The sequence below is a fragment of the Eubalaena glacialis genome, chromosome 3, assembly GCF_028564815.1.
Source record: "Eubalaena glacialis isolate mEubGla1 chromosome 3, mEubGla1.1.hap2.+ XY, whole genome shotgun sequence".
Classification (NCBI taxonomy): Eukaryota; Metazoa; Chordata; class Mammalia; order Artiodactyla; family Balaenidae; genus Eubalaena; species Eubalaena glacialis.
Window position 1 is genome coordinate 42,526,833 of NC_083718.1, and position 27,350 is coordinate 42,554,182.

A 27,350-nucleotide genomic window follows, 5' to 3' on the forward strand; every position below is an offset into this window, starting at 1 on the left:
AAAAAAGAAAATTCCGAGCAAACTGAGAAGACCCTTCCCCCTGAATAAATATCCTTTCAAAAGCATATTATCGGGGGATTAACCAAGATGGCGGAGTAGAAGGACGTGCTCTCACTCCCTCTTGCGAGAGCACCAGAATCACAACTGGCTGCTGGACAATCATTGACAGGAAGACACTGGACTTCACCAAGGAGGATACCCCACGTCCAAGGACAGAGGAGAAGCCACAGTGAGACGGTAGGAGGGGCGCAATCAGAGTAAAATCAAATCCCATAACTGCTGGGTGGGTGACTCACAGACTGGCGAGCACTTATACCACAGAAGTCCACCCACTGGAGTGAACGTTCTGAGCCCCACGTCAGGCTTCCTAACCTGGGGGTCTGGCAACGGGAGGAGGAATTCATAGAGAATCAGACTTTGAAGCCTAGTGGGAATTGATTGCAGGACTTCGACAGGACTGGGGGAAACAGAGACCCCACTCTTGGAGGGCGCACACAAAATAGTGTGTGCATCGGGACCCAGGGGAAGGAGCAGTGACCCTGGGGGAGACTGAACCAGACATAACTGCTGGTGTTGGGCGGTCTCCTGCAGAGGCGGGGGCTGGCTCTGTTTCACCGTGGGGACAAGGACACTGGCAGCAGAGGTTCTGGGAAGTACTCCTTGGCATGAGCCCTCCCAGAGACTGCCATTAGCCCCACCAAAGAGCCCGGGTAGGCTCCAGTGTTGAGTTGCCTCAGGCAAAACAACCAACAGGGAGGGAACCCAGCCCCACCCATCAACAGTCAAGTGGATTAAAGTTTTACGGAGCTCTGACCCGCCACAGCAACAGTCAGCTCTACCCACCTCCAGAGCCTCCCATCAAGCCTCTTAGATAGCCTCAACCACCAGAGGGCAGACAGCAGAAGCAAGAAAAACTACAGTCCTGCAGCCTGTGGAACAGAAACCACATTTACAGAAAGATTGACAAGATGAAAAGGCAGAGGGCTATATACCAGATGAAGGAACAAGAAAAAACCCCAGAAAAACAACTAAATGAAGTGGAGATAGGCAACCTTCCAGAAAAAGAATTCAGAATAATGATAGTGAAGATGATCCAGGACCTTGGAATAAGAATGGAGGCAAAGATTGAGAAGATGCAAGAAATGATTAACAAAGACCTAGAAGAATTAAAGAACAAACAAACAGAGATGACCAATACAATAACTGAAATGAAAACTACACTAGAAGGAATCAATAGCAGAATAACTGAGGCAGAAGAACGGATAAGTGACCTGGAAGACAGAATGGTGGAATTCACTGCTGCGGAACAGACTAAAGAAGAAAGAATGAAAAGAAATGAAGACGGCCTAAGAGACCTCGGGGACAACATTAAATGCAACAACATTCACATTATAGGGGTCCCAGAAGGAGAAGAGAGAGAGAAAGGACCAGAGAAAATATTTGAAGAGATTATAGTCGAAAACTTCCCTAACATGGGAAAGGAAATAGCCACCCAAGTCCAGGAAGCACAGAGAGTCCCATACAGGATAAACCCACGGAGAAGCACGCCGAGACACATAGTAATCAAAGTGGTAAAAATTAAAGACAAAGAAAAATTATTGAAAGCAGCAAGGGAAAAATGACAAATAACATACAAGGGAACTCCCATAAGGTTAACAGTTGATTTCTCAGCAGAAACTCTACAAGCCAGAAGAGAGTGGCATGATATACTTAAAGTGATGAAAGGGAAGAACCTACAACCAAGATTACTCTACCCGGCAAGGATCTCATTTAGATTTGATGGAGAAATCAAAAGCTTTACAGACAAGCAAAAGCTAAGAGAATTCAGCACCACCAAACCAGCTCTACAACAAATGTTAAAGGAACTTCTCTAAGTGGGAAACACAAGAGAAGAAAAGGACCTACAAAAACAAACCCAAAACAATTAAGAAAATGGTCATAGGAACATATATATCGATAATTACCTTAAACATGAATGGATTAAATGCTCCAGCCAAAAGACACAGGCTTTCTGAATGGATACAAAAACAAGACCCATATATATGCTGTCTACAAGAGACCCACTTTAGACCTAGGGACACATACAGACTGAAAGTGAGGGGATGGAAAAAGATATTCCATGCAAATGGAAATCAAAAGAAAGCTGGAGTAGCTATACTCATATCAGATAAAATAGACTTTAAAATAAAGAATGTGACAAGGAAGGACACTACATAATGATCAAGGGATCAATCCAAGAAGAAGATATAACAATTATAAATATATATGCACCCAACATAGGAGCACCTCATTACATAAGGCAACTGTTAGCAGCTATAAAAGAGGAAATTGACAGTAACACAATAATAGTGGGGGACTTTAACACCTCACTTACACCAATGGACAGATCATCCAAAATGAAAATAAATAAGGAAACAGAAGCTTTAAATGACACAATAGACCAGATAGATTTAATTGATATTTATAGGACATTCCATCCAAAAACAGCAGATTACACGTTCTTCTCAAGTGCGCACGGAACATTCTCCAGGATAGATCACATCTTGGGTCACAAACCAAGCCTCAGTAAATTTAAGAAAATTGAAATCATATCAAGCATCTTTTCTGACCACAACGCTATGAGATTAGAAATGAATTACCGGGGAAAAAACGTAAAAAACACAAACACATGGAGGCTAAACAATACGTTACTAAATAACCAAGAGATCACTGAAGAAATCAAAGAGGAAATCAAAAGACACCTGGAGACAAATGACAATGAAAACACGACTATCCAAAACCTATGGGATGCAGCAAATGCAGTTCTAAGAGGGAAGTTTATAGCTATACAAGCCTACCTAAAGAAACAAGAAAAATCTCAAGTAAACAATCTAACCTTACACCTAAAGAAACTAGAGAAAGAAGAACAAACAAAACCCAAAGTTAGCAGAAGGAAAGAAATCATAAAGATCAGAGCAGAAATAAATGAAATAGAAACAAAGAAAACAATAGCAAAGATCAATAAAACTAAAAGCTGGTTCTTTGAGAAGATAAACAAAATTGATAAGCCATTAGCCAGACTCATCGAGAAAAAGAGGGAGAGGACTCAAATCAATAAAATCAGAAATGAAAAAGGAGAAGTTACAACAGACACCGCAGAAATACAAAGCATCCTAAGAGACTACTACAAGCAACTTTATGCCAATAAAATGGACAACCTGGAAGAAATGGACAAATTCTTAGAAAGGTATAACCTTCCAAGACTGAACCAGGAAGAAGCAGAAAATATGAACAGACAAATCACAAGTAATGAAATTGAAACTGTGATTAAAAATCTTCCAACAAACAAAAGTCCAGGACCAGATGGCTTCACAGGTGAATTCTATCAAACATTTAGAGAAGAGCTAACACCCATCCTTCTCAAACTCTTCCAAAAAATTGCAGAGGAAGGAACACTCTCAAACTCATTCTATTCTATGAGGCCACCATCACCCTGATACCAAAACCAGACAAAGACACTACAAAAAAAGAAAATTACAGACCAATATCACTGATGAATATAGATGCAAAAATCTTCAACAAAATACTAGCAAACAGAATCCAACAACACATTAAAAGGATCATACACCACGATCAAGTGGGATTTATCCCAGGGACGCAAGGATTCTTCAATATACACAAATCAATCAATGTGATACACCATATTAACAAATTGAAGAATAAAAACCATATGATCATCTCAATAGATGCAGAAAAAGCTTTTGACAAAATTCAACACCCATTTATGATAAAAACTCTCCAGAAAGTGGGCATAGAGGGAACCTACCTCAACATAATAAAGGCCATATATGACAAACCCACAGCAAACATCATTCTCAACGGTGAAAAACTGAAAGCATTTCCTCTAAGATCAGGAACGAGAAAAGGATGTCCACTGTCACCACTATTATTCAACATAGTTCTGGAAGTCCTAGCCACGGCAATCAGAGAAGAAAAAGAAATAAAAGGAATACAAATTGGAAAAGAAGAAGTAAAACTGTCACTGTTTGCAGATGACATGATACTATACATAGAGAATCCTAAAACTGCCACCAGAAAACTGCTAGAGCTAATTAATGAATATGGTAAAGTTGCAGGATACAAAATTAATGCACAGAAATCTCTTGCATTCCTATACACTAATGATGAAAAATCTGAAAGAGAAATTATGGAAACACTCCCATTTACCATTGCAACAAAAAGAATAAAATACCTAGGAATAAACCTACCTAGGGAGACAAAAGACCTGTATGCAGAAAACTATAAGACACTGATGAAAGAAATTAAAGATGATACCAACAGATGGAGAGATATACCATGTTCTTGGATTGGAAGAATCAGTACTGTGAAAATGACTATACTACCCAAAGCAATCTACAGATTCAATGCAATCCCTATCAAATTACCAATGGCATTTTTTACGGAGCTAGAACAAATCATCTTAAAATTTGTATGGAGACACAAAAGACCCCAAATAGCCAAAGCAATCTTGAGGGAAAAAAACGGAGCTGGAGGAATCAGACTCCCTGACTTCAGACTATACTACAAAGCTACAGTAATCAAGATAATATGGTACTGGCACAAAAACAGAAACATAGATCAATGGAACAAGATAGAAAGTCCAGAGGTAAACCCACGCACCTATGGTCAACTAATCTATGACAAAGGAGGCAAAGATATACAATGGAGAAAAGACAGTCTCTTCAATAAGTGGTGCTGGGAAAACTGGACAGCTACATGTAAAAGAATGAAATTAGAATACTCCCTAACACCATACACAAAAATAAACTCAAAATGGATTAGAGACCTAAATGTAAGACTGGACATTATAAAACTCTTAGAGGAAAACATAGGAAGAACACTCTTTGACATCAATCACAGCAAGATCTTTTTTGATCCACCTCCTAGAGTAATGGAAATAAAAACAAAAATAAACAAATGGGACCTAATGAAACTTCAAAGCTTTTGCACAGCAAAGGAAACCATAAACAAGACGAAAAGACAACCCTCAGAATGGGAGAAACTATTTGCAAACGAATCAACGGAGAAAGGATTAATCTCCAAAATATATAAACAGCTCATTCAGCTCAATATTAAAGAAACAAACACCCCAATCCAAAAATGGGCAAAAGACCTAAATAGACATTTCTCCAAAGAAGACATACAGACGGCCACGAAGCACATGAAAAGATGCTCAACATCACTAATTATTAGAGAAATGCAAATCAAAACTACAATGAGGTATCACCTCACACCAGTTAGAATGGGCATCATCAGAAAATCTACAAACAACAAATGCTGGAGAGGGTGTGGAGAAAAGGGAACCCTCCTGCACTGTTGGTGGGAATGTAAATTGATACAGCCACTATGGAGAACAATATGGAGGTTCCTTAAAAAACTAAAAATAGAATTACCATATGACCCAGCAATCCCACTACTGGGCATATACCCAGAGAAAACCGTAATTCAAAAAGACACATGCACCCGAATGTTCATTGCAGCACTATTTACAATAGCCAGGTCATGGAAGCAACCTAAATGCCCATCAACAGACGAATGGATAAAGAAGTTGTGGTACATATATACAATGGAATATTACTCAGCCATAAAAAGGAACGAAATTGAGTCATTTGTTGAGACGTGGATGGATCTAGAGACTGTCATACAGAGTGAAGTAAGTCAGAAAGAGAAAAACAAATATCGTATATTAACGCATGTATGTGGAACCTAGAAAAATGGTACAGATGAGCCGGTTTGCAGGGCAGAAGTTGAGACACAGATGTAGAGAACAGACATATGGACACCAAGGGGGGAAAACTGCGGTGGGGTGGGGATGGTGGTGTGCTGAATTGGGCGATTGGGATTGACATGTATACACTGATGTGTATAAAATTGATGACTAATAAGAACCTGCAGTATAAACAAACAAACAAAACAACTAATACTAAACTTTCATTGGGTTATTTGTATGGAAATATGTTAATATAAATGTTTCAGACATTACATGAAATTTCTAAAAATCTTATATGTTCTGGTATAATGTTATAAGTCATAATCCTAGTTATTACTTTAAAGTGTATATCTCAGAAATAACTAATTTTCTTGTCAACTGCATTATTATGAACTTGCATCAAATCTTTAACCGTGGTCATTTTTAAGTCTTTTGTCATTTACAGACAGTTCTGGGTGTACTGTGATGCTTTTGTAAATATGTTCCTATAAAAGGGTTTCATCTTCAGGAAATTCATGGAAAAGACTCTGACAAGTACAGGTTTCTGGTACCTGACTGTACTGCTGAACTGAATGAATAAGCATTTTCAGAACTCTAATGAAAAACTGATGAGCTCATAAAAGTGCTAACAAAAGATCAAGATGAAAAAAAAAATTAATTACATGGGACTGAGTGAACTGATGAGGATGAGTATAATTTTTGTGACTTTCTGTTTGAATTTAAAAAAAGAAAAAATCCCACAAGGACTCAGAGGCAAAGAATATACAAATCAATTTTCACTGCAAAGTAAAGGAGCTGTTACAGTGGAGGATTACTGGACTGAATGTCAATATTATGACATAGTATGAGTGTGTTTCATGTTTGGTAATTGCAATCATTGTTGCTTTTGTTGTGGTCATCCATGTACAATGCTTGGTGTCAGTCTATTTATCTCTTGTAAAAATAAAATACAGTGTGTGTGTGTGTGTGTGTGTGTGTGTGAAAAAAAAAAAAGCATATTATCAGTGCTCTATAAATAGCTCTCAAAGTTTGCAAATGAAGAGTTAAGTCAACACCAGAGCATTGTAATGCTGTAGATTGGCATATCACCTTGCTTGAGACTTATCCATTAGCTAAAGAATAGCTAAAGAATATCCATTGTCTTTTTGTCCAACCCACCCTCTTTTATAAACCACGCAGTGAACGAATGGAGATTGGAGAGTCCCCCAGCCTCTGGTTGGGCCCTCCCTATTCATTACTGCAGGCAGCTCTCAGGAAAGCCAAAAATCTTACTCTAAAATAAGGGTCAGTCATCTTATTTTCCAGAGCAATTATGACACAAGGGTAAGATTAAAATAGTTACATCTGCAAAGTGCTAAGCATTGTACCTGGCCCATAGTAAGTGCTGTATAAGTGTTTGCTATTATGATGGTGATGACATCTCAAAGCTACAGCTGAGAACCATCACTGCCTGAGGCTAGGCAGGAAAATTAGACTTAATGTCCAAATTATTTTCTTTCTAAAAGGCAGGTGGTACCAGTTTCCAAAGGGACATGGTCAGAGCTAAACGCCTGGGTGTCAAAGCATGGCTCATCTAACTCAGAAAGAGCTCTTGACTGGAAAGTGTAAAAAAAGAGTGAAATGGCCTAAGCCATTCACCAGGTGACCTTGGGTACCTAGTGGCTTCCTGGCAAGTCATCTTTTTAAGGATAGCAAATGGCTTTGAGCTGAGAAGCAGTTGAGTGATAACCATGTCTCATTCCTACCTCTGACACCCTCCAATTTTGAATGTATCTAGTAATCAGTGATGAAACTTGCCAATATTTCCCATGCTTTTCTAACCTGTCCCACTGCAGTTCTTTTAGTGTCTTATGACTTTGAAGGAGAGTCAGGGGTGTGTAGGGGCAGGATGACTTTCTAAGAAGGCAGGAAGTCTGACATGGCAGCCAGCAAAAGTGAATTCAAACAGTCTGGATTCCTGGCCTGGCCTCAAGGGCTGCCTGGCCCTGCAGCAAGCTTCTTACCCAGGCATGAGCCCAGCACACCCTTGTGTTTCATACTTTTCCAATGACACTTCAAACAATTTGGAATGCTCATGTTGCCTACTCATGCTCAATTGTAATCAAACCAAGTGGCTTTTCTGTTTTCAACTGTGATCTGCAATACATTCAATGACCATTATAACCCTCTCCTCTGGACACCACCCAGGCAAGTACCTGGACATTTACCATACGTGTCCTGTCTTTTTAATTCTCCTCTTCCTTATTAAAGATGAGGATTCTGTTGTTTACAAGACAGCTGAATCTATGACAGAGAAGGGGCCAACTGATTAGAGAATAGGGAGAGAAGATTTGAGAGTTGTCTCTGCCCTGTTATTTCCTTGTGTTTTATCTTTCCAGCTAGACTGCAAGCTTTTAAAGAACGGAAATGATGCTGAAATATTTCTAGCTCTTCCATCACCTTCCCTAACTTCCTATGAAATGTTATTTGTAGTTACAGTAATAATGTGTACATAGCTCTTCACATTTTATAAAATGCTCTTACTCTTGGGGTCCAACTCTTTTCTGCCACTTACCCCAGAGACATTAAGAGACTTTCCCATGTCAATACTACCCAAAACAATTTACATATTACCACATTGTCACATTACCAGGTAGGAGAGACAGAGCCAGCATCGGGACCAGGTGGTGTGGCTTCAGAGCCCGCATACTTCACCATCACTGTACAGCCCATCACGATGGTGGGCCCACTTCTCTTTTTACTCTATCACAAGACCTTCTCTCTCCATAGACAATTTATTTACAGAGTCTTAAAAAGTGAGTTACAGGAAGGAGAGGAACTCAAGGTCTTATTTCCAGTTACTGGAGAAATTTTATGAAAGAGGTAGGATTTCAAGAAATGTCACAAGCCCTTTGAAAACCTATGAATGGCATAAATTCACATTAAATTTCCTTTTCTAAAACACATATGTTGCTGTTCAAATACACAGCTGTCTTAGGGAGGCTCTGATGGAGTTCTCAGGTAAAGTAACAGAGCTCTAGGTACATTTATTAAACCCACAAATCATTACCTGAGCAAACACCGGGCAAGTGAGAGAACCAATATACGAAAGTCAGCCCTGCCTGATTCTTGCTCCCATTTCAGCAGGTGCTTCACCACCCACGCCGAGGAGGCGAGATCACACCTTTTATTCTCAGCCACTTCTGATTTTCTGTGCAGAGCTGACTTGTGTCAGCTTGGAGCAAATGAAGCAAATGAGTGCTCTCCTGTAGCCCAAGGCCCGGAATACCAAAGAGGGAGGCAGCCCCTTGGCATCTCAGAATCATTTAGGAGCTCATCAGATCAGAGGGTGCTCAGGCCAGCTGTGGCCATAAGAACACTGAAAATAGTGGCAGACGCTCCTCCTACCATGAGGCCAGGGCCCCGAGAGGGGCTAGCTAGCTGAGGATAAATTCCCCTCCAGGAACTGTGTTGTAAGCCCCGCTCCCAATAGGCAGAATGAGGTAACCCTGTGTGGGCTCCTCTGGGATTCACCACCAGCTCCAGTATCAACCCAGTAGCCTCACATTCAGAAACCAAGCAGTCCACGGACAGACCATCAACATGGCAGGAGAGGTACCTGGGGAGACAGCGGGTCAGACAAGAAAGGGGCACGATTTGTGCACAAGCACCAGAGCTCTACCCAACCACTGGAGTCTACCCTGACCTCTGCCCTTATAGAGCTCCTACAGCAGGGCATCCTTGCCTTATACTCTGCCACAGGCCTGGCCATCTCATCCATATTGTGTGTTCATGGCTCAACGGCGGAGTTCTTCCCTCTAGCTGTCTTCTAGGACAGAACCTCCTTCAGTCTTCTGCACATAGGAGGCCCCAACACTTTCTGGATTAGGTGATGAGTCATTCAGAGCCCAGAATCCTTCAGATGCCCAGGGCCCCTCAATCTGTCAGAGTTGAAGAGACAAGCTCCTTCCTACTTGCTTTTGGTGACAGAAGAACCAGGAGATCAAATTATCAATTAAATGAAGCAAGCCTAATGGAAAACAAAGTATCATTTGACAGGGCCTAATTTTTCCTTTCTTTCTTGCCTTAAGTTTTTGAGAGAATGTACTTCTTTCCCTTCCCAGAAAGCTGTGCAAATTGTGTATGGACTTTCTGAGTAGAACTCAAGTCAAATGAGCTTAAGTTTTGAAAACGTTCTGCTTCTTGAGAAAGAAGAAGCAAAGCTCATGGGAATTTGGCTAAGGGTTGGAATTTATCTGAAGGTTAATCCAGACTGATGGGCGGCTATAAAGCTTGTCCAGTTATGTGCAGATGAAGTAGGGGATCTGGCAGCTGCCAAGAGGCCCCCTTCACCCTCAATTACTTTCCATACCAGCCTGTCACAAAGCCTAAAAAAATCACACTATTAACAAATAATTGATAAGGTTCTGCATTAAAATTTATGTTTTAATTGGAGCAAATTCAAGATATCACTATAGTTAGTAAAATGGCATTGCCTCCTGTGATAAGTAAGCCATACCGGCCATGAGCATGTACCAGGGCTCTCCTGGGATTTTGAACTTTGTTGCCTAAGAGGAAGCCCTCATATGACTCACAGTCAGGGAACAGGACACAGATGCTTCTGAAGACAGCAGATTTGGGCAGGGCTGTGAAGGGAGAGACTGGGCTGGGGGATACAAATTCATTTGAGGTGCACAACAAAGAGGGGAAGATCATGGGAGGAGAGGGTAGGAGGACAAGTCAGCTGCTTCATTGTTCTGCCCTGTGCAGGGTCTGGTCATAAACACCTTTTATCTCCAAAAAGTTACTGCCTGGAGCACCTACAACTAATCTTTCTATTTCTCACATTTCAGAAATCACACTCAGCTCCCCTAGAGTCAATAACAAATCAGTCCTGGCTCATGTAGCGCTGTCCATGGTGCTACTAGACAAGGTTCTGAAATCTTGCAACAAGGAATCATAGACTTAAAAGAACAAACAAACAAAAACCTTCAAGTGTACATGACTGTCATTATTTATACTGCACTCAGTTCCAAAGAATGATGAACTTACAAAGCTGATGAACTGGGGGAGTCGTGGCAGGTGTCCCACTCCTCAGCTGGTCCCAACTACTCTCAGGCAGCCCCCACCTACAGAGACCTCGCTAGACGTTGTTTCTTCTTTGGGGGTCAGAACAATGGTTTCCTGAGCTTCTTAAACCTTCCCACCAAGATGCTCCAGAAAGGGCAGGAAGCAAGAGGGAAAAGAGAGGCCCAGCTCAAGCCCCATCAAAAATGCAACATTTCTTTTATCTTACATTTATCTTATAATTAGACAAAGTTTGCATCCTACTCCATAAAGCATCTGCTTTTATTCTTACATAATTCTCCCCCGACTCTGAAATTCCTGGGTACAGTGGATGCTCCAGGAAGCAGTTTTTTTGGAGCAGAGGCAGGGACCTCTCCGGGTGGCTCAGCCTTCTTTTTTGCCATCTGAGCCACATGTGGGCAGATGCTAAGCCCTGTGCCAGAGAGCTGCAGGCCCTGACTCTGTAATGGCCCGCCTGCTCTTGGGGCCTCTTAGGACCTGGAGAGGGTGCCCAGTTAAACACAAAGTCTTAATAGTACTGACCCTATAAGGCTGTTTGAAGGATTAAAGGAAGTAATACATATGAAACGCTCCACGCCAGGCACTCAAGAAATGTTAGCTATTAATATTAATATTTCTCTCCTCCTTGTATCTAGTTAAAAAAAGAAAAGACCATATCCTTTCCCTATTTACAGCCCTTTGGAGGCCCCTCAGGCTACAAGGCCCTCCACAATGGGCCTCCACCAAACTCTTTGGCCTCATTTTCTGCTTTCTTTCCCCCAGTCACTCATGCTTGGACTCCACCATTTCGTCTGCGATGATTTACCGTCTCCATACTTCCCTGTTCTTTCACACCTTGGGGTCTTGTATGTTCTGAGTGCTCTCCCTGGAATGCCTACCATACAGCCTCCCAATCCACCTGTGACCCCCCTCACCTGATGAGACCCAGAAGAGGCAGCACCCTGTCTGTGAGACTTCTCAGCCCCTCAAGCCTCCACGGACCTAGTGTGTGTCACTGAGGCAGCACCCATCATGCTCTATCTCCGTTATTTGTTATTTGTTCATCTCATCTTTCAGATGTCCTGCTCATTGCAGAGTAAGACTTCAGCTCTCTATGTATTTTCTGCACATAGAAGACACTCAACAAATGTTTGATGAATAAATGTGTGTATGTGGGCATGTGGGTGGGAGCATGTATAATGCCGGGATGGGGTGGTGAGTGCCATAGAAGATGAAGGATATACTTGCCCAGCACTACAGCCTGTAAACATGAACTGTCACACCCAGAGAGTAGGGATTCCATCTACACAAGTGGACTGGTCAGTCCTCAACCCAGTGCTGTGGGATACGAAGGCCACCAAAAAGTTTCTATATTTCAACTGCAGTGGATACAGGGTTTTTGCTTGCCTATGAGTCTAACAATACCATCTTCTCCCCACCAGCTGAGTGCACAGGTCCAGGGGACACACACACACACACACACACACACACACACACACACACACACGCCTTTCCTGACACTAGCTATTTCCTGTCACTTCAGTTTTGCCAAAATTGTTTCTTTACTCCTGCACGGGTGTTTTGTTCAAAACTTTATATGTTTCATTAGAGTCATTTTCATTATCTTATCCATTTTGCTTTCTGCAGGCTGCATTTTAAGTTATGATTGTTTTGCATTATTTTACCTATTTTTTTTTTTTAGCCTTTAGATTTAAAAAAAATGGGATTCTCCTGAGGAAAGGGAGCAGCTCTAAGATTGTTCAGGACCGGGGTACAGAGGTTGCATACGGTCTGTGCCTTTGGGAATTCCCAGATTAATGGTAAAGACAGGAAACAAACCCTGAAAAAGAAGACATACCAATTCTTAAAAGGCACAGAAAAACAGGGCCCACATAGTCTCAAGCACCTCAATACCCAGGTTGCAGGGGGATGAGTGAAGGAGGAGGTTAGACAGGCAGGGCAGAGTCAGGGAAGTAGTTTCTCAAATGGTCATGACCACCTCTCAGATTGTCTACGCTATAATTCTCAAAGTACTCGCACGTCCTTCCTGGGTTTTCCACACAGCATGGACAACCACTAGGCAAGATTATGAGGCTGGGCTGCTTGCTCACCCAAGAGCCTTCCCTACTCTCCCCCCAAGCATCACCATTTATGCTGAATTACATGATTCAGCACTTCCTAAAGGAGGCTGCAGCCACTTTCTGATACAGGACCAAAGCAAGGAAAGAAAGGAGTGGGCATAGCCAAGAGGTGATCAGATCTTTTCTTTCCAGCCTCCCCATGCCCTAACATCTGGGTTTCTACCAGAGAATTTAAGGTGGGAAGGAAGGAAAGAGGAAGGGTGGTCACTGGGCAGCCAGCAGGCACAGCAACAAGCATCTGTGCTCAAGATGTTGGTGGAAAGTGGTCTCAGCTAAGTGGTTCAGTCACAGAGAGAGCAACGATGAGGGGAGACAGCCAAAGGGAAGAGACCAAGGGAAAGAAAGAAAGTCATCTGTTGCATAATGAGAAGGTGGGCTTCTCATTATGCATTAAGGTATGCTTAATGAATGTTTTGATTGTTTTTCTTCAGTAACAAAAGACTACATGCTTCTCTGCTATCTTAACTCTTGACATTTAGAATTACAGACATTAGTCCTTCACTTAAGTAGTATTAGGTCAGTTAATATTTATACTCCTCTACTCAGGGTGGAGACCTCTGACCTCTTCCCTTTTCTATAGGTACTTACTCTCCAGGTAATCTCATACTCATATCTCATCCAGTACTGTGGCTTTATATTAGATAGGTAGATAGGTAGGTAGGTAGGTAGATAGATAGCTCTCAAATTTATATAGCCAGTCCCTTTGATCTCTAATTCTGAATTCCTGATTCCACCCCGCCCCCATCCCTCACACTCCATCCTCTAAAAGTTTTCATCAACTTAGTCACAACTCCATCCTTCCATTTAATCAGGCCAAAGGCATTGCAATTGTCTACCACTCTCTCTCATACTCCCACAGGAAAATCTGTTGTAGCATCCAACCACTTTTCCTCACACCTCTACTGCTACCATCCTGCACCAAGTCACCATTATTTCTTGTCTGAATTATTACAGTGTTTTCCTAACTGATCTCTCTGCTTCCACCCTTGTCCTACTCTGTTCTCAAAATAGCTGCCAGATTGATGTTTTCAAAATCGAAGTCAAAGCACATGACTCTCCTACTCAAAATCCTCCAACAATTCCATCTGCCATAGAGTGAGAGTCAATGTCCACATATCGTCCTACAGGGGTGAGTCTCCCACCTCCACCTCTCTGATTTCATCTCCAAACACTCTTCTCCCACCTATTCCACCCAACAATATTGGTCTCTTTGCTTCCTCTTGGACACCCCAGGGCCTATGCACTTGCTGTTTCTTCTGTGTGGACCCTCTTCCCCAGATATCTACACAGCCTGCTCCCTCATATAATTTGACTCTTTCCTCAAATGTTTCCTAATCTGTGTGAAGGCTTCTCTGACCACCCTATATGAAGTGATTCATGAAGGCACCAGTTTTGTTCACTGATATATCCCTGATACATAACACAACCTGACATATCAAAGACACTCATTACATGCTTTTGAAGGATGAGCAAATCTAGCTAAGTTGGTCATATGATCCAAGTTGGGACATTTGAGCTTTCTCTCCTGGGTCTGTGAATTCTGAGGAATGGGAGGAAGGAAACACCAACTGGAGTGTATCCATCCCAGCAGTGGTGCCCTGACAGTCTTGGCCTGGATACCTGGCCTGTCCTGGATCCATTTTTTTCTCAGCCTGATTCTTCATCTATACCTTCAATTCTGTGAGCCACTCTATCTCTTTCCAATAAATTCTCTTTCTTTTTCAAATTAGCCAGTGTCATTTTCTGTTGTGTGAAAACTTAACAACTTTAATTGACGGGCCATCTCATTTCCTGATTCTTGTTCTCTCCTGTTCTGGGTTCCCCAGCCACTCAGCAGAAGTGTTACACGTTCCATGAGAGTTCAAGTCAGGCTAGTTTAGTTGTCTTGCTATTGACATTCTAAGAACTCCCCTCCCCTAAAATGTCACTATTGTACTAAAAATAATACTGACAGGCTCCCATATTCATTGACAGCTCTAAAATGTAGGTTAACTCCTCATTTTACTGAAAAGAAAATGGAAGCCCAAGAACTGAAGTGGCAGATTGTGTGAAAAGAGTCCAGAGTTTAGAGCTTGGTTGCTAAAGAAAGAACATAGAATTGAGAGGGAGAGTGGCCAACCGTGTGCTCAAAAATGCTCATTCTCAGTCCTGGCAATTGCTAGAACAGTAGAGTCAGTCATCTTCCTGCACAGTGTCTAGGACTGATCCCTTCCCCCTAAAGCATAGTTGCTGGAATACGACAGCCCCCGCAAGCAATAGCTTGAGGCCCCCCACTGGACTGCATCGTTTGCTTTCTTGCCTTTGAAAGGCCATGTCTGGCCATGGAAAATCCTCAGAGATGATGCCCACCTGGCAGGACCCAAACCACCATGAGCTTTGTCTGTTGGGCTGATCCTGCACAATTTCTCTGACATCACCAGGCTTGTTTTCATTGGAAGGAGAGCGGCAGGGGTCAGAGAGAAAGAAATGCTGATAAAAGCTCTTTAACAGTCTGGCATGAGTGTCCACTGATAGTATTTCTCAACTCTAACTGAAATCAGCCATAGGGCCTTAGCCAAAATGAATTTTTGGTCTAAGATTTCTGGAAGTTCAGAAGTCATCTTAACTGAATGACAAACAGTTGATCAGCACCCTGGACAGTGTCCTCCATGAGCCCAAAGAGGATGGACCCCTGAAACCAGCTCCAGGAGGCCAGGTCCTACACTCTGCAGGTGGAAGAGCCCAGCTGTTCCATCTTAGTGCCTGTCCTCAAGATCACCCCAGAATACCAGGAGGAAAAACAAACACATGAACACAAACAAACAAAAAATCTGCAGCAACTCCGTAGATTAAATATCAGGCTGCTGGAGGGATAAGAGCTAAATAAAGATAGTAAAGCTTTCTGGAAAAGAGAGGCCTACCCAGGGCTTTGAAGGAAGGGAGGGGCTTGGTGTGATAGAGAGACGGGTACACAAGGCAGGAGGGCACACACAGATAAAGACGAACCAGACAATCAAGTCCAACACACTGATTTCCGTCAATACATTTGAAGTGTTCCCCCGTCACACCAGGAAATACCATCTCTGAAAAGAATGCCCAACCCTGTCTTCTTCAAATTATATTCAGATATATTCTTCAAATAGTCTCAAAATCCACTCTCTGATAAAGCTCTTTTCATTTCCTCCTATCTTTTTCTAAAAATGGACTTTTACCTTCTAACAATGGTGACTATATTTAGACCTGATGAAATATTAGCCACGCTATGAGCCCTCTCACTTTCAGTGCTGCTGTTCCTCTCCTGATTACTCAGCTCCATTGTTTCTGGGTGCATTTTTCCTTCCTTTATTCCTAGATCCTCAGTCCTACACTCTGCCAGAGCTGTTCTCTTCTGGAAAGCTTTTAGAATTTTACTTACAGGCTGCCAATGTCTTATTTCCTTTGCCCTTTGTTATTTACCTGTTGGGATTAAATTAGGCGAATTAGAAATAGTCATCTCCCTTTCTCCCTACTTTGAGAAAAAGTCTCTGATTAAATTTTATGATTAAAAAATATTTTTCTTTATTCAAGAGCCTTTTGAGGAACCAAACTCAGGCTAGTGAGAGCCAAAACACACTCAGCAAGTCTCTTTCATATGGTAATGACAGGGAGTGAGGAGGAAGGGAGAGAGGGATGAAGAGCATTTCTGCAACAATGGACAAGAGGGAGGAATCCTAGATCATCAGGCAGAGCCAGTTCCAGAGGCCAACATTGGGAAAGGTAAGCTGTCTCAAAACCAGAATTGAAGCAATGCCTTCAGTCACTCCTAATCAGAGTGATCAAGGTGTCTGCTTTCTCCCCATAAAATCAAGTCTCTAAAGAGACTAAATAACTTCCACCTGAAGGGACACGTGCTCATTTAAATTGGCCCACTGTGGGCTTTGATCACCTGTCACTGGGGCCCCTCAAATGGCTGGGGGGTGTGTTGTTCAGCAAGAGCAGGAGGGCTTTCTGAATCATGTCACCACATGACTCACGATCATGAAGACGCAGAAAATAATAGAATCTTGCCAAACTTCCTCTTCACTTTGGCTTCTGTAAACATAGAGCCTACCAACAATGGGACGGATGAATTCATATTACTAAACCAAAACACATTGGTAAATATAACATGCTCCGCATAAATGGTGCAAGAAAATCCCCAAAGGCAAGAAGAGTGCAGAGGGACCAGGCCAGATTCCTCCTTAGCAGTCTTGTTCCTCAGGACTTCTTGTACGGGTGCGGGACGAGGAAGGAGGAAGGACAGGGAAAACACAGCAGCTGTAAAAGATGGGGCCAGGCAGAAGTGAAGACTCAGGCCATCTTCCTTCCTGGGGCTTCAAGCCCTGGGCCTTGACACTAAGCTGCACCTGAGCAATTGTTCTACCCGAGCCCTGCTGCTGGGAAGCAGGCATGAGGAGGATGGAGGTACAAGTGCTGAATGCAAGGCCCTCACAGAGAGCCCTAGCCCACAGAGTGTGCATCCCAAACTTGTAAACAGATAGGTTGGGTTCCCCAGAGAAAGAGAACCAGGAATGGTTTTCTTGACATAAGAGAACCCATTTTGGCCTAAGCCATTTTGTGATCTAAGCTTGGCCACAATGCTTGCCCTTGAACAGGTCTCAGTAATTAACGATCTTAAAAGAACAAAGGAGCAGTGGTTAAGAATCTGCCTGCCAATGCAGGGGACATGGGTTCGAGCCCTGGTTCAGGAACATCCCCCATGCCACGGAGCAACTAAACCCGTGTGCTCTACTATTGAGCCTGCGCTCTAGAGCCCATGAGCCACAACTACTGAGCCCACGTGCCACAACTACTGAAGCCTGTGTGCCTAGAGTCCATGCTCCGCAACAAGAGAAGCCACTGCAATGAGAAGTCTGCCACCACAACGAAGAGTAGCCCCTGCTCGCCGCAACTAGAGAAAGCCCGCACGCAGCCAAATATAAATTAAATAAATAAATAAATAAATAAGTAAATAGAACAAAGGAATGCAGGAACAGAGGAAAGGCAGTCAAACAATAGTGCAGTGATAAAGCAGAGCCCTAATCCCTCCTCAAGGGATGTATATAATAATATATCTTTGTTCTACAGGAAGTAAGGCTCCCACCCAGGTGGAAGAAGGAATGATGATGTTGACCCGCCTGACTTCAATCAACTAAAGCTTGGACTCTGTGGACCTTGGCCCCAATTCTATGCTGAGTTCTCCTCTGCTTAAGCCCCTTCATGAATATGCATGTACTCGTAGCCTAAAACTTCCCCAATTTTGCTGTTTGGGAAGACACTGCTTTGGGAATGATCCTCAGTGCTCTCCTTACTTGCTGCAAATAATAATAAATCCTTCCTTCTCCTATCTTTGGCTTGGTTGTGTCTTTTGGCTCGACACCCAAGAGGTGAACCTGAAACAGTAGGGAAGGGGGCAGGGCACAACCTTTAAAAGAATGACAGCCATTGGGGATATGACACAAACTGGTTAGAACCAACTAGGTCCAAGATGGCAGAAGACTCGACTTCCAGTAAAACTTGAGCCTCATTATATGCTCATTGTAATACGTTAGCATGCTAAATGACACACCCTCAGGCACCATGACAGTTCCGAGGTCAACCATAAAAGGCCCAAAAGTGCGCGAGGCCCAGTTCCTGGAAATCCCCACCCCTTACCCCAAATAGTTGGAATAATCCTTCCACTCATTAGCCTATGAAATTACCCAGCCCATAAAAAGTAACCACCCCATACTTCGGTGCTGCTCTCACTTTCCAAGACGACCCCATGCCCTGGGGCTGCTCTCTCCTTTTGAGACGGACTGCATTCTTTCTATGGAATGTGTCTCTCTCTAAATAAATCTACTTCTTGCCTATCACTTTGCCTCCCGCTGAATTCCTTCTGTGCTGAGACATAAAGAACCTGAGCCTTAGTAAGTCCTGACACCAGGTGAATGATTCTAATGAGAAGACCATGGGCTCAAGTCACAATCTGGGTTTCGGCAGGGTTTGAGTCCCAACCTGAGATGTGTGGTTTCAAGCCCAGTTTTCAGGCAACTAATTGAGTGTACAGCCAATATTCTGTGTGCCGGAGATCAGCCTTAGGTACCAAGTGGCAAGAGTCAACATCCCGCCAATCTGAAAGGACAGCCAGCCCGGGCACTTGGGGACCCCTGCAGTGATGGTCTGCATTAATTCACTTGACATCCATGTGGAAGTGTTCTAAAGAACTGCATTAAAAAAACCTGTTGGAGGTGGGCAAAAGAGCACAGCTGGATTAAAAGGAGTAGACAGGATTCCTGGCAGGCAAGATTTGGCTTACTTTGCCTGAGGTAAATTGATTACTGATAGCCCTCTCATAACTCCTGGAAGGAAGACAACTGGGTGAGCTGCCAGGGCTGAGTCAGGAAGTCACCTGCTGGAGCCCAGGGCAAGAGGGCATGACGCTGCACAGATGCAGGCCTTCTCAGAAGCACCAAGTTAGGGCGCAGAAAGGCCGAGAGAACAAAAACAACGAAGAAAATGACAATGGATCAAACCTAGTCACCATGAATTCTGAAGGAATTATTCTATTTCTGGGAATTTAGCTGAAACAAATCTTATTTTATTTCTGAGAATTTGGCTGGAGTAAATCTTAGCAAAAGGGGACCATTGGTTCAAGGAGACCTTTGGCCAAAGAGAGTTGTCATAAAAGGATTCCCTTCACTCAACCACAAGTCCTTATGCACTACTACCCATGGCTTTTCTCTCTAAGTCCCCACCTGAACCAGCTGGAGTCCAACAGAGGTAAAGTGGGATTCCTGATTTGAGAGTCCCATACCCTCCATTTCCTGTGGGCTCGACACCCAGACCCCTGCATCACTCGTCTTTTTCCTTGGCACACAGCAACGCTTGTGGGATTGGGCTGAATTACAGAGGGAGCATCGTGGTTCAGGTCCTAGTCTGCTTCTGCGGCCTCAGGCACTTTCCCAATAAAGGACAGTAAATAAAGGCCCTGACTAGGTCCCTAATGCTCCACCCTCCCAGCTCTCACCTGTGGATGAGGTCCCAGAGAAGCTGCCTGGAGGGTCAACATACCAGGAGCAGGTTTAATGAGCTGCGGGAGCCTAATGCAGAGGAAGAGGAAGAATAATGTACCTGAGAGATTCAAGTTATAGAAACAGATCAGTGCAGCTCAGATCATGGTGTGTCTGTGTCTGTGTGTGTCTGTGTCTGTGTGTGTCTGTGTCTGTGTGTATCTGATTGTCTGTGTTCTCAGGGGTGGAGGATACTACAAAAATACTTCAAAGCATTGTCAATGGCATTATTTATAGGTCCAGAAAATGTATTGCAGCAGGAAGGAAATAAGAAAGAAGATAGAGATTAAAGCACTGAGAAGAAATTAAGAGTCAAGGAAGGGAGCCATTTGTAAATGTTTCATGTGATAAAGAGGTTACTTCACAAAAGCTGGGGGAGAAATGTGAACTTCTGACCAAAGCAAGAGGCATGGAGGGTAGAGGAAAGAGATGAGAGCCTGGGGTTGGGGGCCTGCCCACCAGACAGCCCCTGCCATTTCCCGTAGGTGGCAGGGAAGGCGCTGTGTAATTGGTTTCCCACCAGTTGTTCGGAGGCTGCTAATTAAGCAATAAAAGTCAATCAGAGTGCCCTGGGAGAGGTTCTTGGGAGAAATGGTGGGAATACAGGCAAGATCAGCTTTCCAAGGAGGGCCAGGCCACCTCATGGAAAGGCTTTGGGGTCAGATCTTTAGATAGCTCTCCCACTGGGGTAGAAAGAAATACTCCCAGGCACCGTCTCTACCTGGGCGGTCCTGGGGGAGAGAGACTGGGACTGTTCACTGGCCTGAGTAGGCCTGACAGCCTGGGGGTGCTGGTTACAACCAGAGTAGTGGAACCGAGAACCCTCAAGGCCTCCCAGGAAGCCAGGCTGCCGGCATGGGAGTGAGGAATCGGGAAGTCCAGCACAAGCACCTGTTTTTAGGTCTGAGGACTGGGGCTAATGTAGCCTCTGGCCTGCCCATCAAGAGAGATCATTAAACAATTGAGCTTAAATAATCGAGAGCAGTTGTGAGTCTGCTGGTGACCAACCCAAACCTCAGAAAAGCAGAATCAGTCTCAGAGTTGGAAGTGACCCTACTTATTCACCCCTAAAAGCTCGTATGCCTGCTACGTGCCAGGGCTGTGAGCAGAGCTGCCCAAGGACGACCCTGGGATCTCACCCTGCATTGTTTGGGCCATGAGCCAGCTGGGACTGGGAGCTTCCCCTTCTCCCTGTGGGCAGGGTGGCGCCCAAGCGGCACTTCCCAGGGGCGGGGGATCTCCATTCCCAGGGGCGGGGTCTACAGCTTCTCCTGGGCCCCAGAGCTCTCCGGGTGCCAGGCAGTTAGCTTCCCCAGACTACTCCTGTAATCCGCTGGCTCCCCAGCTCCAGCCTGCCTGTGCCAAGGCCCTTCTAGGCCCTTCATGCCGGCCTGCTCTTTCCCTTACTGTCTGAGAAGGAAGATGCGCGAGCGGTGGGGTCCCTCTGCTGGAATGCAGACCCGGAATGGGCCCCGGCACCTCTCTCTGAGATGTCTCTCTTCTCTTACTGACCTTCAGCCCATGTAAGGCTGTTCCTTAACCCATGCCGTGTGACACTGTAGAATTGGTCCCAAACCCTAATGCAATGGTTCTCAAGATTTAGAGGCATTAGGATCACTACAGGAATGGACAAAATACAGGTTTCTGGATCCAGCTCCAGAGATCCCAAGTCAATAGATCTAGGGTAGGGCCAAGAATTTGCCATTCCAACCAGGGACCACACCTTGGGAACCACTGCCTAATGCCTGAGAGGTAAAGATCAGAGGGACCCAGCCTGCAACACACAGGTACCATTAATTACTGGGGATACAGCAGGGGGAAGAAACTCTGAGAAGCAAATATCAAACAATGATTGTATATTTAAAATTATAAATTGTTTAAGGCTACAAAGGAGAAAAAGGGTGCTGTGAGTAAAAGCCAACAGGAGGACTAACTTGCATTGGGAGCACGAGGGTCAGGGGAGGTCTCTGGGAGGAGATGCTTTATGGGTGTGTTGTATCCCCTCCATTTTCTGGGGAAACCAGGATTTAAATATTCTCCATTTTTTTAAAATATGGAAATTCTGGTATTGGTATATCCGAACTCTACTTCCAGATATCCATTTGCTCCTGAAAGAAGCTGAAAAGACCTTTGCTATGTAGGCCAGTTGAGAAACTACGGTCACCAGACTTAAACGCCATCTATCTGGGATAACGTGATGCGAGGCGGAATTCATGCTAGAGCATGCCTTGGCTTTGCTCCCGGGCAGAGCTGGTTTCACTCTGTCAAGGGGCCACAGCTGCAAGGGCACAGAGGCCAGGTCCTGGGACAATGCATCGTGTGTAAGATACAGGAGGCTAATAGGATCCAACAAGCCATGCTCCTGAGTCCAGCTGGACTCTGTGGGGATGGAGGGGAAGGGTGGGAATTTGGGTTCTCTTATCGCATGATTTCCACTCCTTAATGCCCAACCTTGACCATCAGAACCAAAACAAAATCACACATACACACACCACATTCAATGTGTCTCGCAGACAGCCACTTTTAAAAGATCAGAAGGAGAAAGAAATCCTCGGTTAACGGAGGAGTTATTGAGCAACTATTATGTATAGAAGTACATATAATCCCCGCCCTTGAAATCCTTAGATTTGTTTTAGAGACAGCATGGTGCCTAGCACAGGGCAGCATATTAGGAAGAAACTCAGTACTGGGGAATGGTAATAAAAACAACCAACAACAAAAAAAATGTTATGGTATTGTGTAAATTATATAACCATAATCATAACTCTGCCAAAATATGTTGCTCCCCTAGGAGGGGAGCTTCCCAGGCCAAGATCAACAAACACAGGCCCTTCCAGAGGAGACCCAAACCCTTGTACCAAAGACCCTCCTGGCCCACTCCAAGCAGGCATCCACTCTGAGGTGCTTTTCTAACTGGAAGGCTGGATCTGGCTTTGTGGAGACCTGTCCCCTTCCCTGACTGGGCTGTCGGACCCCGCATGGCTCCCGGCACCCAGAGGCCTCCCTGCACTAGACCCCTTGAGCCAGGCCTGCCCCTCCTCAGCTTTCTTTAAAGTCTCAGGCCTGAAACCCTTACACTGTTCTGCCTGTTCCTACTGTCCCTGGCTTCAGCCTTCTAACATTTCCTGTTCACAGCCTCTCCTCCCCCTACATTTGCTCTGCTTTGGCCTCCTTGCTCTGCCCGAGACTGAATTCCAGTCTCCCGTCCCACTCAGATGTCGTCAGGGCTCCCACCAGGTTCACCTAGCCCCTCAAGAAGAACCCAAATAGGACAGGCCTCCAGTGCACCTGGCTGGGCAAGAAAGTTACCCACGGCAACCTCAGAGCCCAGGCAGGCACACCGCCTGTACGCAGACAGACAGACGGGCTGTAGGGCACCAGGGAAGGCTTTTGGGAGTGTTTTCAACTGGGCTTTTAAATAAGAAGGGTTGATACTGGATGGGCAGGTTTTCGCTAGGGCGAGAGAGGATACCTAGTAGACGGGGATTGAACAGCAGAGAAAGGACAGCATGGGCAGTACTCAGAGAGACCCAGCGAGAAACAGCTCAGTACTATGCTCAGAACCTCAGCGTCAGGGGGAGAAGGGGCCTTCACTGCCACCTCTCCAGCAGGCCCTCACCTCCCACCCTGACTGTGGCCCCAGGGAGACCGCCTGTTTTCACCATCTGAGCCCTGGGTGATGACAACCGATGACAACTGTTTCTACACAGAAGCACTCCCTCTCCACCCCGGGGATCAGCGTTCTGGGGCCTCTCAACGTCCTCGGCCACTTGGGGAAGAACAGTGGACTCCAGGGTACAGGCCTGGGAAGATATAGATGCCTCATCCTCTCCCCTCTGCATGTGTCAACCAGAGCTGCCTTCAGCCCTGCCACTCAAGTGTGCTCCTCAGAGCGTCCCCAACGAGCAATGCCAACATCAGCCGGGCACTCGTCAGAAATGCAGTTCTGACCCCTCCCCAGACCTGCTGAACTAGAATCTACATCTTAGCAAGACTGAAGCCGACTTGTGTGCGCATTAAAGATCGAGAGGCGCTAGTTTACAGCACTAACCTGGGGAGGAAGCAGCTCCCCTCGGCCACCTCTGTCAGTGCAGTGTTCTCAGGGCCCTTGTTGGAGGTGGGGGGATCCAAGGCTGCCCACCATCCCAGTGCAGGCACACACGGGCGGGTGGCCCAGTGGAGAGGACGTGGGATTTGGAGTTGGAGGATCTGAGTTCAAGTTCTGTTTTGCCACGTACTCCCACATTTCACTTGCTTGAGCCTCAGGTTTTGCATGGAGAAATAAGAGCATCAACCTCACCAAGTTATTGCAAGGATCAGACGAGATAACATATGTGAAAGTAAAGTGGGTGCAGACGTTAACACGGTGTGTGCACCACACACAGAGACACGCACACGTGATAGATTTGGAAGCAGAAGGTCACCCAGCCCATTGCTTCAACAGATTCAGCTACATGGAAGACAGCCAAGGGCAGCAACAAGTAGGTCCTGACAAGTTCATCTGGGGCACAGAGGGAAAAATGAGACATAGCCTTGGGTCTGGTGGAAACTGAGCCAGGGACAGGGCTCAGGAATTGAACCTCTCCTCCTAAATCTTCAGTTTTGGAAGCCACGTCATGGGAAAGGAATCATGGTCTTCGAATTGTACTTTAAAATCTCTTAAGCTGTAGGTGGCAGCTTTTTTTGTCCTATTCACAGCCAGGCCAGGATGAGATTATGGGGAATCAAAGGATAAAGATAGGAATTACAAGTCAAGTAGGGACAGGTGATAGGGGATGTGATCTCAGAAGCCTCCTGTCAATGCTGCCTTGCTTAGGACATTAGTATCTATGCTCTCCAGAGCAGAAAGGGTGGGCAGGTAGCCTTAGAATCCAAGTTTGGTAAGGCTGATAAAAACATTAGAGTTCACTCAACTTTCTCATTTTACAATGAACAAAACTGAGGTTAAGAACTTGCCCGAATGGTAAACTTGTGGTAGAACCCAGGTCCCGACAGGTAGTCCAGCCCACCAGGTACTTTCCCCAAGAGGTCCTGCTCCATTCAATCACTTAGGAGCCCCCAGAGGAAGAATGATGGGGGGTGGGTGATAAGCTGGCAGGAAGGAGTTTCCTGGGGAGAGCTTCATGGAGGAGGCATCTTTGAGTTGCGGCTCCAGAGAGGGGAGGGTTCGGACTGGGATCCAGTCCTCCCAGGACCTCTTTGATGGGATAAAGGCAAGGAACTGGGAGGGGGAGGAGAAGGGAGCGGTCGCCTGGGAGGGGCAGCTACTTGGATCAGGTGAGTCTGGGTTGAGGTGGAACCGAAGAGACGGCAGGCCTATGAGGAGGCCGCTGGGCTGGTGGGAAGTTCACAGTCACATATATGAGACCACACTGGGGGAAGCCTTGGGGAGGCGGTGCAGGACCAGGGCCGGAGAGACCCCCACCTGCAGGTAAGGAAAGCGGTTTCAGCGGCTATATGACAAATGTCTAGAGAGAGATGGAGGCTGACTTACAATTCAATTCACAGAGATTTTCAGCAAGAGTCAGGAGAAGGTGAGCGTGGAGTAGGGTGATCAGTTTGCCTGGGACTGAGGAGTTTCTGAGGATGTGGAGCTTTAAATGCTGAAACCAGGATAGCCCCAGGCAAATTGAGATGACCTGTCCCCCTGGGGGGAGCAGCCGGCCTGGCCTGAGGGCACCTGCTGGAGACAGGTGGACCAGAAAGCTGGCTGAGAACATGGGGCCCCACCTGCGAACTTTAAACTTGAACCACAAAGGCAGGGTGAGTGGCAATTTAGTTGTGACTCTAGTAGCCTAAACTATTGTCTAATGAGTGCCAGGCCCTGGAGGAAGAAATGCAAGGGATGAAAATACAAGGCCCCCAAATCCAGAGGAAAAATTAAATATGCGCTTAATCCTACATGAAACCATGAGTGATAGCTCCTCTAAAGGACAAACAAAATAGCAGAGGAGAGAGAGATTCTAGTTGGATGCAGACTGAGGGAAGAAGTGGGAAGAAGAATCCGAGCTGGAGTTTGAAGACTGGATTGGTTTGAAGGGAGGTGGTGAGGAAGGGTGAAGGACATCCTGAGGGAGAGGACACATGCAGAAGTTAAGTACACAGCATGTTCTGTAACTTGTGGGGCTGGGCATCGGACAACAGCATGAAGATGCAATGTGCATGGCAGCTGGAATATGAGCTTATATGAGATCCCTGGGCCTGGACTTTATTCTGAGACTGGAGAAATCCATCAAAGATTTTCAGAACAAGAAAACGACAGAGATCAGAGCTAGACAATCAACAAAGGGTTGTTCTTAACCATTTGCAGGGAAGGGGAGTCCATAACCCGCTTAGGTATTACTTACTGCATCTCATAACCTTTACTGGCAGGAAGTTCTCTCTAATGTCTAACACAAAGCTCTTTTCTGTGACTCTGATGCTTCCTGTGCTTTGTGAATCTCTATGTCAAACCGAGAGTTCCACAGGGTTCAAAGGAGACACTACTCAAGAGAACGCAAGGGAAAATGATATTTTACTCTGGGACTTGAAGGTTTAACCAAATACTGGGACTTTATTCCAAGAACCATCCAGGAGAAGAAACACAACTTACACAAGACGATTCCTTATGAGAAAAAAAAATTCCTGTGCTGGAAATGTACTCAAGGAAGAGAAGAAGGGAGAGGAGGAAAGGGGCGGAGAGGAGAAGGAAGGAAGAAGGGAAGGATGAGGAGGCAAAAGAGTAGAAAGAGGAAGAAGAGAAGGCAGATGAGGAAGAGGAAAGGGAGGTGTACTGAGTTAAACTACACCCTTCCCCACCAAAGATATCCAAGTCCTAAATCCCAGTACCAGTGAATGTGACTTTATTTGGAAAGACGGTCTCAGCAGATGTAATTAACTTAAGGATCTCGAGATGTGATCATCCTGGATTTAGGGTGGGCCCCGAATCCAATGACTGGTGTATTTATAAGTGAAAGGAGAGGGAGGTTTGATGCACAGAGGCAAAGGGCAAAGGCCATACAGAGGCAGAGATGGACGTTATGCCTCCACAAGCCAAGGGATGCCAGGAGCCACCAGAAGCTGGAAGAAGCAAGGAGGGATTGTCCCCCAGAGCCTTCAGAGGGCACTCGGCCCTGCTGACACCATTTCTGACCTCTGGGCTCCAGAAGTTGTGAGAGAATAAATTCTTGTTGTTTTAAGCCACGCAGTGTGTGGTCATCTGTTACAGCAGCTGCTGCAGGAAACTAATGCACTTGGGGATCCCCTGTGTGAGTGCGTGTTGGGAGACGGTGGAGAGATACCAGTGTACCTACCTAGAGAAGTTTCTGGTCTGATGGCTTTCTTTACCCTGGGACGCTCCAACTGATGAAGGAAATCTGAGACTGC

At 45.0% G+C, this 27,350-nt stretch overlaps 1 protein-coding gene across 2 annotated transcripts in view; it reads right to left on the reverse strand.

Moving 5' to 3' along the window:
* The window catches only part of KCNH1 (potassium voltage-gated channel subfamily H member 1), a 422,730-nt gene that overhangs the window by 52,921 nt on the left and 342,459 nt on the right, over positions 1 to 27,350 (reverse strand). The gene's annotated exons all lie outside the window — the stretch shown is intronic.